Source organism: Triticum aestivum, chromosome 5A (genome assembly GCF_018294505.1).
Source record: "Triticum aestivum cultivar Chinese Spring chromosome 5A, IWGSC CS RefSeq v2.1, whole genome shotgun sequence".
In the NCBI taxonomy this organism is placed as follows: domain Eukaryota; kingdom Viridiplantae; phylum Streptophyta; class Magnoliopsida; order Poales; family Poaceae; genus Triticum; species Triticum aestivum.
Window position 1 is genome coordinate 622,044,476 of NC_057806.1, and position 11,580 is coordinate 622,056,055.

The following is an 11,580-nucleotide window of genomic DNA, read 5'->3' on the forward strand; positions in this document are numbered from 1 at the left end:
GGCGCCCCCTCCTAGGATCCCTTCTTCTCTCTCCCACTATGGCCCAATAAGGCCCATATACTTCCCGGGGGGTTCCGATAACCTCCCAGTACTCCGGGATATGCCCGAACTCACCCGGAACCATTCCGATGTCCAAACATAGGCTTTCAATATATCGATCTTTATGTCTTGACCATTACGAGACTCCTCGTCATGTCCGTGATCATATCTGGGACTCCGAACTACCTTCGGTACATCAAAACACATAAACTCATAATACCGATCGTCACCGAACGTTAAGCGTGCGGACCCTACGGGTTCGAGAACTATGTAGACATGACCGAGACTCATCTCCGATCAATAACCAATAGCGGAACCTGGATGCTCATATTGGTTCCTACATATTCTACGAAGATCTTTATCGGTCAAACCACATAACAACATACGTTGTTCCCTTTGTCATCGGTATGTTACTTGCCCGAGATTCGATCATCAGTATCTCAATACCTAGTTCAATCTCGTTACCGGCGAGTCTCTTTACTCGTTCCGTAATGCTACATCCCGTAACTAACTCATTAGTTACATTGCTTGCAAGGCTTATAGTGATGTGCATTACCGAGAGGGCCCAGAGATACCTCTCCGATACACGGAGTGACAAATCCTAATCTCGATCTATGCCAACTTAACGAACACCATCGGAGACACATGTAGAGCATCTTTAACCCAGTTACATTGTGACTTTGATAGCACACTAAGTGTTCCTTCGGTATTCGGGAGTTGCATAATCTCGTCATAGGAACATGTATAAGTTATGGAGAAAGCAATAGCAGTAAACTAAACGATCATCATGCTAAGCTATCGGATGGGTCAAGTCAATCATATAATTCTCTAACTATTTGACCCTGTTAATCAAACGACAACTCATGTCTATGGTTAGGAAACATAACTATCTTTGATTAACGAGCTAGTCAAGTAGAGGCATACTAGTGACACTTTGTTTATCTATGTATTCACACATGTACTAAGTTTCCGGTTAATACAATTCTAGCATGAATAATAAACATTTATCATGATACAAGGAAATATAAATAACAACTTTATTATTGCCTCTATGGAATATTTCCTTCAGTCTCCCACTTGCACTAGAGTCAATAATCTAGATTACATTGTAATGATTCTAACACCCATGGAGTCTTGGTGCTGGTCATGTTTTGCTCGTGAGAGAGGCTTAGTCAACGGGTCTGCAACATTCAGATCCGTATGCATCTTGCAAATCTCTATGTCTCCCTCCTTGACTTGATCGCGGATGGAATTGAAGCATCTCTTGATGTGCTTTGTTCTCTTGTGAAATCTGGATTCCTTTGCCAAGGCAATTGCACCAGTATTGTCACAAAAGATTTTCATTGGACCCGATGCACTAGGTATTACACCTAGATCGGATATGAACTCCTTCATTCAGACTCCTTCATTTGCTGCTTCTGAAGCAGCTATGTACTCCGCTTCACACGTAGATTCCACGATGACGCTCTGCTTGGAACTACACCAACTGACAGCTCCACCATTCAATAAAAATATGTATCCGGTTTGTGACTTAGAGTCATCCGGATTAGTGTCAAAGCTTGCATTGACGTAACCGTTTACGACGAGCTCTTTGTCACCTCCATAAATGAGAAACATATCCTTAGTCTTTTTCAGGTATTTCAGGATGTTCTTGACCGCTGTCCAGTGATCCACTCCTGGATTACTTTGGCACCTCCCTGCTAAACTAATAGCATGGCACACATCAGGTCTGGTACATAGCATTGCATACATGATAGAACCTATGGCTGAAGCATAGGGAATGACTTTCATTTTTTCTCTATCTTCTGCAGTGGTCGGGCATTGAGTCTGACTCAACTTCACACCTTGTAACACAGGCAAGAACCCTTTCTTTGATTGATCCATTTTGAATTTTTTCAAAACTTTATCGAGGTATGTGCTTTGTGAAAGTCCAATTAAGCGTCTTGATCTATCTCTATAGATCTTGATGCCCAATATATAAGCAGCTTCACCGAGGTCTTTCATTGAACAATTCTTATTCAAGTATCCTTTTATGCTATCCAGAAATTTAGTATTATTTCCGATCAGCAATATGTCATCCACATATAATATCAGAAATGCTACAGAGCTCCCACTCACTTTCTTGTAAATACAGGCTTCTCCAAAAGTCTGTATAAAACCATATGCTTTGATCACACTATCAAAGCGTATATTCCAACTCCGAGAAGCTTGCACCAGTCCATAAATGGATCATTGGATCTTGCACACTTTGTTACCACCTTTTGGATCGACAAAACCTTCTGGTTGCATCATATACAACTCTTCTTCAAGATATCCGTTAAGGAATGCAGTTTTGACATCCATTTGCCAAATTTCATAATCATAAAATGCAGCAATTGCTAACATAATTCAGACGGACTTAAGCATCGCTATGGGTGAGAAGGTCTCATCATAGTCAACTCCTTGAACTTGTCGAAAACCTTTTGCAACAAGTTGAGCTTTGTAGACAGTAACATTACCGTCAGCGTCAATCTTGTTCTTGAAGATCCATTTATTCTCTATGGCCTGCCGATCAACGGGCAAGTCAACCAAAGTCCACACTTTGTTCTCATACATGGATCCTGAGGGAGTCCTAGATTAGGGGGTCTCCGGACAGCCAGACTATCTCCATTGGCCGGACTGTTAGACTATGAAGATACAAGATTGAAGCCTTCGTCTCGTGTCCGGATGGGACTCTACTTGGCGTGGAAGGCAAGCTAGGAAATACGGATATGGATATCTCCTCCTTTGTAACCGACCTTGTGTAACCCTAACCCTCTCCGGTGTCTATATAAACCGAAGGGTTTTAGTCCGTAGGGGACAACAACCACAACATACAATCATACCATAGGCTAGCTTCTAGGGTTTAGCCTCTCTGATCTCGTGGTAGATCTACTCTTGTACTACCCATATCATCAATATTAATCAAGCAGGACGTAGGGTTTTACCTCCATCAAGAGGGCCCGAACCTGGGTAAGACATTGTGTCCCCTGCCTCCTGTTACCATCCGGCCTAGACGCACAGTTCGGGACCCCCTACCCGAGATCCGCTGGTTTTGACACCGACATTGCTGCTTTCATTGAGAGTTCCTCTGTGTCGTCACCTTTAGGCCCGATGGCTCCTCCGATCATCAACAACGATGCGGTCCAGGGTGAGACCTTTCTCCCCAGACAGATCTTCGTGTTCGGCGGCTTTGCACTGCGGGCTAATTCGCTTGGCCATCTGGAGCAGATTAAAAGCTATGCCCCTGGCCATCAGGTTAGATTTGGAAGTCTGAACTACACGACCAACATCCGCGGAGACTTGATCTTCGACGGATTTGAGCCACAGCCGGGCGCGCCGCACTGTCACGATGGGTATGACCTAGCTCTGCCGCCGAACAGTACCTTAGAGGCTGCGCCCGCATCAGCTCCGACCCTTAGCTCGAAGCCAACTGCGCCAATCGAGGACGGGTGGCTAGACACCGCCTCAGGGGCTGCAGTCTCAATGGCGATCGAGCCAAACACCAGCCTAATCCTCTGCGAAGCCTGTGACTCCAAGGTGCCGGACTCTTTTCCGGACTCCGAACCGACCGCGCCCCTGCCAATTGAATCCGATTGAGAGCCGATCATGGAATTCACCACCGCGGATATCTTTCAGGACTCGCCCTTCAGGGACATTCTGAATTCACTAAGGTCTCTCTCTTTGTCAGGAGAGCCCTGGCCGGACTATGGCCAACAGGATTGGGATGCGGACAACAAAGAAATTCGACGCCCACCCACCACCCACTTTGTAGCCACTGTCGATGATTTAACCGACATGCTCGACTTCGACTCCGAAGACATCGACGGTATGAACGACGATGTAGGAGACGAACATGAACCAGCGCCTATAGGGCACTAAAAAGCCAGCATGTCATATGACATATACATGGTGGATACACCCAAAGAAGGCAATGGCGACGAGATAGCGGAGGATGACCCCTCCAAGAAGCAACCCAAGCGCCGACGTCAGCGGCGCCACTCTAAGTCCCGCCAAAGCAAAAGTGGTGATACCGGCACAGGAGATAATAACACTCCGAATAGTGCCGAAGACAACAACAATCCCCTCCAGCAAGATTTAGAGCAGGAGGATGGAGGAGCCAGCTCTCCTGAGAGAGCGGCAGACGGAGAGGAGGAGGATGACAATTACATGCCTCCCTCCGAAGATGAGGCAAGCCTCGGCGATGATGAATTCGCCGTACCAGAGGATCTCGTCGAACAAGAGCGCTTCAAGCACCGGCTTATGGCCACGGCAAATAGCCTGAAGAAAAAGCAGCAGCAGCTTCAAGCTGATCAAGATCTGCTAGCTGATAGATGGACTGAAGTCCTCGCGGCCGAGGAATATAAACTCGAGCGCCCCTTCAAGAATTACCCAAAGTGCAGGTTACTACCCCGACTGGAGGAAGAAGCGTATGATACGACTGATCGGCCACCTCGTGGCCGCGATAGAGGGGCATTCCAGCCAAAAGCTCAGCCTCCACCCCGACGCCATTCAAATAAAAAGGCATGGGGAGATACGCCAGACCTGCGAGACATATTGGAAGACAAAGTAAAGCATGCAAGATCGATCTACGGATCACGAGGGTGCACCACTGCAAGACAATAAATGTCACACCGAATACAGTAAAAGCAAATCCGTCCGGGCCGAACACAGCGGGCAAGACCCATTCGGGCTGCGTCATGATATAGCCCAATACAGAGGCGCCGCACACCCCTTATGCTTCACAGACAAAGTAATGGATCATCAATTTCCAGAGGGTTTCAAACCTGTAAATATTGAATCATACGACGGCACAACAAATCCCGCAGTATGGATCGAGGATTTCCTCCTCCACATCCACATGGCCCGCGGTGATGACTTACACGCCATCAAATACCTCCCACTAAAGCTCAAAGGACCAGCGCGGCATTGGCTTAACAGCTTTCCAGCGGACTCCATTAGCTGTTGGGAAGATCTGGAAGCCGCGTTCCTCGACAACTTTCAGGGCACTTATGTGTGACCACCAGACGCCAATGACTTGAGCCACATAATTCAGCAGCCAGAAGAGTCGGCCAGGCAATTCTGGACTCGGTTCCTTACAAAGAAAAATCAAATCGCCGACTGTCCGGATGCAGAGGCCTTAGCGGCTTTCAAACACAACATCCATGACGAGTGGCTAGCCCGGCACCTTGGTCAGGAAAAGCCGAAATCTATGACAGCTCTCACGACGCTCATGACCCGCTTCTGTGCGGAAGAAGACAGTTAGCTGGCTCGCAGTAATAACATATCAAAGAACCATGGTACCTCCGATACCAAGGACGGCAATAGCAGGTCATGTCGCAACAAACATAAGCGCCGTATTAACAGTGAAAATACCAAGGATACGACAGTCAATTCCGGATTCAAAGGCTCTAAACCCGGTCAGTGGAAAAAGCCATTCAAACAAAGTACGCCGGGTCCGTCCAGCTTAGACCATATACTCGATCGCTCATGTCAAATACACGGCACCCCAGACAAACCAGCCAATCACACCAACAGGGATTGTTGGGTGTTCAAGCAGGCCGGCAAGTTAATTGCCAAAAACAAGGACAAGGGGCCGCATAGCGATGACGAGGAGGAGCCCCGACAGCCACACACCGGAGGGCAGAAGAGGTTTCCCCCGCAAGTGCGGATGGTGAACATGATATATGCAACCCACATCCCCAAGAGGAAGCGAAAGCGTGCGCTCAGGGACGTATATGCGTTGGAGCCAGTCGCCCCAAAGTTCAACCCTTGGTCCTCCTGTCCGATCACCTTCGATCGTAGGGACCACCCCACTAGTATCCGTCATGGCGGATTCGCCGCACTGGTCCTAGACCCAATCATTGACGGATTTCACCTCACTCGAGTCCTTATGGATGGCGGTAGCAGCCTGAACCTGCTTTATCAGGACACAGTGCGCAAAATGGGTATAGACCCCTCAAGGATCAAACCCAAAAAAACGACCTTTAAATGCGTCATTCCAGGTGTAGAGGCCCATTGCACAGGCTCAATTACACTGGAAGTGGTCTTCGGATCCCCGGATAACTTCCGAAGCAAAGAGTTAATCTTCGATATAGTCCCGTTCCGCAATGGTTATCACGCGCTGCTCGGGCGAACCGCATTTGCTAGATTCAATGCGGCACCGCATTATGCATACCTCAAGCTCAAGATGCTAGGACCTCGTGGAGTTATTACAGTCAATGGAAACCCAGAGCACTCTCTCCGAATAGAGGAGCACACCGTGGCCCTCGCAGCAGAAGCGCAAAGCAGCCTCTCAAGGCAATCAACCAGTTCGGTGCTTCAAAGCCCGGACACCTTCAAGCGCGCTCGGAGCAATCGGCAAATAGACCGCCTGGCGCGATCTGAGCTCGCGTAGCAATACGGCGGCCACCCCAATCCCAGCCCAATGGCGAAACTCGTGCCGCGCGTACATAATTACGCATTAAAAATACCATGGGCACAGGTGGGGAGGGGGCACAACTACGACACGCCCCAAGACGCGGCTTAAACCGCACTAGGGGCTTCCCCTTTGGTTATTTTTCTCCTTTTTTTCAGGACCTTAATCTCTGGAAGCACTGTCCGACAGCACTATTGCCGAACACATGATGCAGCAACCAAGGAGGCAGACAGCTACGTCATACCATGGAATTCCCAGGTGGATTACAGTAACGAGCGAAATATTCGATTTAATATCATTCCTCAGCTTGCCCTTGGAAGGGACATAGTCCTACTCTTTGCTTATCACACTATCTGTATCACTCTGCTTTAACACATTTTTTTGAATAAACAATGCATGACATTACGACTATTATTGCATTCTGATTATATATATCTATGTGTTCATTAATGACACCTTGCAACCGTACACTTTGGTACGGCCAATACACCAGGGGCTTACGTACCCCACAATACGGTGTGAAAAGTCCGAACACTTTCACAAGTACGGCACCCCAAACTTATAGCATTATATGCATCATCTCCGAATCATGTCTTTGGTCAAATGTTGGGTTTGCCCGGCTCCTATGTTTTGGTACCTTATGTTCCGCTCTATCGGCTAAGGTAGCGCTAGGAAAACTACTGCGATTGTGCCCCGGTTCTGCTGGGTTCAACACCTCAGTAGAGAAAGCTAAAACTGACTGTCATGATAAGCGAGAGACTGGTCGCTGTTCGGCGAGATTTTCGAGTCCCTAAAGACTTATGCCGCTTAGAGCGAGGGACCGACCCTGTCCGGCTTAAAGGCGTTTATCGCGCCCCAAATCCGGCCTTCCGAATACCAGGGGCTTCACCAAAATTTAAAATTATAGAATTCTATGGCTAAGTGAGAGTGATAAAGCATTATTAGTCCGGTTGCCTTGTTCGCTGTGCTGAGCACCTCCCTCGAAGGACCCAAACATGGGAACAAGAGTGCTCAAGTTTATCCCGAACACCCCAGCACTCATGGCATGGGGGCAGAAGCCGAGGACTAGCCATCTCTCAGATTGGATAAACAGCCAAACAGAAGGTAATATTTTAAATTCAAACAAGCATTGCATAGCGCATATGAAACAAGTTTTCATAAATACAGGATAAAACGAGCAAGTCTCACTCAAATATTACATCTTTTGAACATCCATCCGCTATAAGATGGGCACCCGGCAGAACACCCTCATAGTACATCTTGGGGTGGCGGTGCTCCTTGCCCTCCGGCGGCCCCTCCTTGATCAGCTTCACGGCGTCTAGCTTGACCCACTGTAATTTCACACGGGCAAAAGCCCGGCATGCACCTTCAATGCAGACAGATCGCTTGACGACCTCCAGCCGCGGGCAGGCATCCACAAGCCGCCTCACCAGGCCGAAGAAGCTGTTCGGAAGGGCGTCGCCATACCACAGCCAGACTATAAAGCTCTTCATGGCCCGATCGGCCACCTTATGTAGCTCGACCATCTGCTTCAGCTGTTCGCTCATTGGCACCGGGTGTTCGGCCTCAGCATACTGAGACCAGAACAACTTCTCCGTTGAGCTTCCATCCTCGGCCTGGTAAAATTGTGCGGCATCAGACACGCTGCGGGGCAAATCTGCGAATGCTCCTAGAGAGCTTCGGATTCGGGTAAGTAATCAGTAATTTACTTTTACATGCTTGCTTTGCATATAGAAAGTCTTACCCGCCGCTATCTTCTTCATTGCGTCGATCTCCTGGAGGGCCTTTTGGGCTTCGGCCTTGGAACTTTTTGCGCTCCCGAGGGCCGCGGCAAGCTCAGACTCCCGCGTCTTTGAGTCAAGCTCCAACGCCTCGTGCTTCGCCACGAGAGCCTGGAGCTCTTGCTGCACCTCGCCCACCCGAGCCTCGTACTTCTCTCGCTCGGTGCGCTCCTTGGCTGCTTTATCTTCAGCCTTGGTTAGCGCTTGCTTCAGGGTCGCCACCTCGGTCGTGGCCCCTGGCAAATATACGATGATCCTGTCATTTTGCAATCGCGTCTTCTTTTATATATACATATCTATAGACAGGGTATTACTTACCCTTGTTCTCCTCGAGCTGCCTCTTGGCAAGGCCGAGCTCTTTCCTGGACCCCTTGAGGTCCTGCTTTAGTACGACGACCTCCGCAGTAAGTGCGGCGGACGCTAGCAGCGAAGCCTGCATACACATATTGACATACTTATATTAGACTCCTGCGATATTATTTGTTCCTCTGTTCGGCTTTTCTTTGTGAACACCGAACAAAGCATCAGGGGCTACTGTCTATGCGGTAATATTTTTCCTATATTTTAGAACACTTACCTAAAAGCCTGTTAGAAGGCTGGCACAGGCTTCAGTCAATCCGCTCTTGGCGGACTGAACCTTCTGGACCACCGCACTCACAACAGTACGGTGCTCCTCGTCGATGGAGGCGCTGCGAAGCGCTTCCAGCAGATTGTCCGGCGCCTCTGGATGGACAGAGGTCACCGGCACAAGCGTCTTGCCCCTCTTAGAAGGAGGCCGCCTGCCCAAGCCTGGAACCGCTGGAGGGTCTGGCGCGGTGTTCGGCTGAGGGCCGAACTCGGAGCTCTCAGGGGCCCCGTCCCCTCGGCTCCCGGAGTCCGGAAGGTCGCCTTGAGGCGCCTCCGGGACTGTCTCCCCTCGGTCTGGTGCCTCTTGAGACAGCACGTCGGCGTCGTCGGCAGGATGAGGGGAGGTGGCGGTCGGGACTAGATCGCTATCCATGTCCAACGAGCCCAGGGAGCCGTCATAATTATGTTCGGCGTTAGGGAAAGCAGTGCGACAAAGGAATACTATGAGTTACTCTGGTATCCGAATACTTATGATCTCCCCGGGTGCTTGGCCCTGGGCAACCACTCGTCTTCGCCTTCGTCGGCGGTGGTGGAACTGTCCGGAAGGAGAGTCCTTCCCTTCTTGGACCCTTCGCCCCCCCAGTTGGGGCGGACTTCCTTTTCTTATCTCCCCCAACCAAGGGGGAGCATCTTCTTCTTCTTCCTCGTCTTCGGGGGAGGAGTGCGCCGCAGAGTCATCGGACGGTGAGTCCGACGATGCCTGGCGTCAGGAACTCTTTTGGGTTCCCTTGGCCTTCTTGGTCTTCTCCGGCACCGTATAAGGGGCCGGAGTCAGCATCTTCGCCAGAAGAGCGTCTGCTGGGCCTTCGGGCAAAGGAGCCAGAAAGTCGATCTGTTCGGCCGTCTCCTGCCAGTCCTGTCAAAGGTATAGGAGTTTAGATCCCACATGGAGTCAATCTATAAAAACTAATTATCCTGTGAAAGGTAAAGCAGCTTACCGCATTGGCTTGGCGCTTTACGTTGAATCCGCGATCCTCAGTAATGGGAGGGGGGGGGGGACCTCAGAGCTCTTGAACAGCACCCTCCAGGCATCTTCGTGAGTTGTGTTGAAGAGCCTGTTCAGAGTTCGGTGCTGCGCCAGGTCGAACTCCCACAAGTTGAACTCCCGCTGTTGGCACGGGAGGATCCGACGGTGGAGCATGACCTGGACCACTATCGGTGTGAAAACCGGCGGATCTCAGGTAGGGGGTCCCGAACTGTGCGTCTAGGCCGGATGGTAACATGAGGCAGGGAACACAATGTTTTACCCAGGTTCGGGCCCTCTTGATGGAGGTAAAACCCTACGTCCTGCTTGATTAATATTGATGATATGGGTAGTACAAGAGTAGATCTACCACGAGATCAGAGAGGCTAAACCCTAGAAGCTAGCCTATGGTATGATTGTATGTTATGGTTGTTGTCCTACGGACTAAAACCCTTCGGTTTATATAGACACCGGAGAGGGTTAGGGTTACATTAGGTCGGTTACAAAGGAGGAGATATCCATATACGTATTGCCTAGCTTGCCTTCCACGCCAAGTAGAGTCCCATCCGGACACGAGACGAAGTCTTCAATCTTGTTATCTTCATAGTCTAATAGTCCGGCCAAAGAATATAATCTGGCTGTCCGGAGACCCCCTAATCCAGGACTCCCTCGGTAGCCCCTGAACCAGGCTTCAATGACGATGAGTCCGGCGCGCAGTATTGTCTTCGGCATTGCAAGGTGGTTCCTCTCCAAATTCCGTGTACCTGTCAAAATAGTGTCCGGTCTCTTGTGAATGTTGCACTCCTTGGCTTACACGCCCAATAATGGCCACTTTCCACGTGTCGAGCGAATGTGAAGAGCCAGGGTGTTTTCACATTTACCCCCTAGCTATGTGAATGAGCCGCCTATTAAAAAGACGAGGATTCAGATCCAAATCACACCATCCTCCCTTGACGAGCCTTCATCGGAGCGCACCCGACAGAGATCCATTCCATCATGGCCAGTCGACGCAGCTCCTCCTCTCGCTCCCCTAGCTCCAAGCCTGGAGATTGGGAGAGATGTTCCGTCCCACACAGAAAATTAGTGATGCTTCAGACCAAGGGATTTCTTCCCCCAGCGTACATGGTCCCGGTTTGAGCCGGGCTCGCCACCTATAATGGCGGAGAGCAAGCGGAGAGCCTTCCCAATCCCTCCAAGGGAGAGCGGGTATGCCTTGTCCCTTATTTGGTAAGAGGGCTCGGATTTCCAATTCATCCGTTTCTCCAGGGGCTCCTGGAGTTCTATGGCCTCCAGTTGCACAACCTTACGCCTGCCTCCATGCTGCATATCGCGGGATTCGTAGCCCTTTGCGAGTTGTTTTTGGGCCGTGAGGCTCATTTCGCTCTATGGAAGAAGTTGTTCTGCCTTGTGCCCCGTTCTCAGAAGGGGTCAATATATCAAGTGGGCAGAGCCGAAGTGTGGCGTATTGCCGGGACCGGATACCTGTACAGAACCCCAAAGAAGACGCCCGAAGACTGGCCTTCAGAATGGTTTTATATAGAAGACGTCCCCTTCCCGGATCCTATTCGGATCGGCCTTCCTGAGTTCGATAACGCCCCTTTGAAGAAGCGTCGGAGCTGGCGTCCACGGAGCTCCCTGGAGGAAGATGACAGGGACGTTCTTTTACCTGATGAGCCGGATAAGTTTTTTAGCTCGATCCGGTTGACCATGATCGAGGTCATGGCCATATGTAT